Source organism: Tenrec ecaudatus (assembly GCF_050624435.1).
Source record: "Tenrec ecaudatus isolate mTenEca1 chromosome 6 unlocalized genomic scaffold, mTenEca1.hap1 SUPER_6_unloc_2, whole genome shotgun sequence".
NCBI lineage: Eukaryota > Metazoa > Chordata > Mammalia > Afrosoricida > Tenrecidae > Tenrec > Tenrec ecaudatus.
In genome coordinates, this window is record NW_027457606.1 from 77,491 (window position 1) to 79,861 (window position 2,371).

General features: G+C 38.9%; 1 pseudogene; it reads right to left on the minus strand.

The window, feature by feature from the left end:
• Nucleotides 1-463: 463 nt before the first annotated feature.
• Nucleotides 464-1,482, minus strand: LOC142435898 (ribosome biogenesis protein BRX1 homolog pseudogene; annotated as a pseudogene).
• Nucleotides 1,483-2,371: the final 889 nt, after the last annotated feature.

Consider the following 2,371-nt stretch of genomic DNA (forward strand, 5'->3'; position numbering starts at 1 on the left):
AACAGTACCTCCAGGAACCCAGTTTATTATGATTGGAATGTTGTCACCACTAAGAACGTAAGGCTTTGGGGTTACTTTTGAATATTCTGAATAGAATATTTTTAACTTTTTTATTAAAAATTACTGTGAATTAGGTGAAGGTTTACAGAGATGGTCATAGTTTTACATACAATGAGTCATACACCTTATGATTAAAATAATCCACTCCAATCCCCTCAGTATTTCATCATGTATCCCATATCCCCTGTTCAGACTCAGAGCTGAAGCTTTCGTGGGGATCCCACCTGATCTTTCCAAGAGGTTAACCTGTTTGTTTGTTTTTGAGTTGTGATACCATTTTATTTAGAAACATACCGACACCATTAAATCCATACAAAATGATTCTGGTATTTCATTTTTTTCTTTAAAATTGCATGAGTTACACAGCTCTGGATAATGGAAATATTAACACTCTGAATGTAAATTAAATACAAAACAACTGGACTCCTTTCGCACCCCCACTGCTCATCTTCTGTGGCATTTTTCGTTGCCTTTTGTAGATCTTTTTCTTCCTGGTTTTCAATCCCACCCGGGGCTCTGATTTCACCCACTCAATTTTGATGGACTTTTCCTCGGCTGGGGGTTGAGCACATCTGCAGGGGACCATGGGCAGCTCAGTCGTGGGCTCTTTCTTTCTCCGTTTCTGCACCTCCTCCCTTGCTGTCGTGCTTTGTATTTTGCAGCTGTGATGGATTTCTTGATACGGCTGCGTGTTTGGTGACTGAATAGGGTTTTCCTATGAAGTTGGTGCTCTGAGCCTTCCCTGGAAAATCTGGATAAAGTTTAAGACAAAACGTTCCCTATCTCTACCAGAGCAGCATCTTCCTCTATAATCTGGAAATTCTGCACCCATAACCGATTATCCACAATGCTGAAAGCAAACACATGATTCATAAAGGGCTGACAAGGAGGTCAGCTGGGGCGACAGTGGGGCATCCAGAAGATCTGAATTTAGCAGTCTTTTAACAAAGTATCCTGTGGGATTCATCCAATACAGGGTCAAGACACAAAAGGGGCCGAGAAACCTGCAAACAGCTTCCAGTCAACTTGAGTTCAGCTAGGGTATGATTATTCTGAACAAGGAATTTAGCAGATGGTCCGTGAGGTGAATTTGAAAGCCACATATAAAGATGCTGCTTTTTCTTGGCCTCAAAATAGATGCACTTATTAGTTTTTCATTTAGTAGGCCTCATTAATCACGAATAACTTATCTTTATGATCTATTTTAGTATCTGCTTTTGAACGAGGCATCACCATTCTTAAATCTTGCATTAAGCATCTTGTTCTGAAATTTACTCCTCTGGAAGAATAGATGAGAACTTGATCCTTATTCTTCCACTTGCCCTTGCTGACAGGGCCTGGGATATGGTCTATGTATTCCTCTTGTGCCTCCTTTGCAGTGTCATGCTGCTTAGCCGGTGATGGGACATCTTTTTGGTTCCATTTTCATGTCTTGGCTTGGATGACCAGGTTTCCATGCCATCTAATATGATCTTTTTAATGCTTTTGAATTATGTTCCACATTTTCCACTCGTCATGTTCATGACATCCTACTGTGATGCTGCTCAGAGCAGTTGATAGTGGTCAACAAACATGCACCATCTACGTGTTTTGGTCTTAGAATGTTTACATGATCCATTAGTCCATCAGATGAATTATTTCTGTGTTTTTATTTTTATCACTCTTTTTTTGTTTTGAATTTGGTTCAATGTAAACACATTGTTCACAATTAAGATGCTGGAATCGTTCTGAATTAGGAGGCACCACTTCTATTAAAGAGTTCAAGGGCGGTGGACAATTGGAGTACAACTAGAGAGTCAAAGTGAGGGCAGATGGTTATGATCTTGTTTTAATCCCTAACCTAACCCTAACCCTAACCCTCACCCTCATCCTAGCCCTAACACAACTCTAATTGGCTATGATCTTATAACCAGAGGTTGGAATTGGATTTGTGTGTTGTAACAAAGATTGGTTTTGTGTATGTGTATGTATGTATGTAATAATTTTCAGTTATACCGAGCTAGACTCTAAGACAGAATTTTGAATATTATAATATTCCGTTATAATAAAGAGAACCACCATTATTTTCTAATGAAATAAAAATAATTTCTGAGTTGCTCATCTGCTACCTGAGAGAAATTCTGGGAAGGAGGTATTAAGAACCATAGTCCTATCATCTTCCTTACCAGAACACTAACTTCCAAGGGGAAGGCCTAGCTCAAGTTCAAGGGGGAACACCTATATCAAAGTCTTTTTTTTCTTATTTCTAAGACATACTTTATCAGCATATATCTAGGTTCCCCCCTTATTTTCTTGATTCTATTACCAAAAT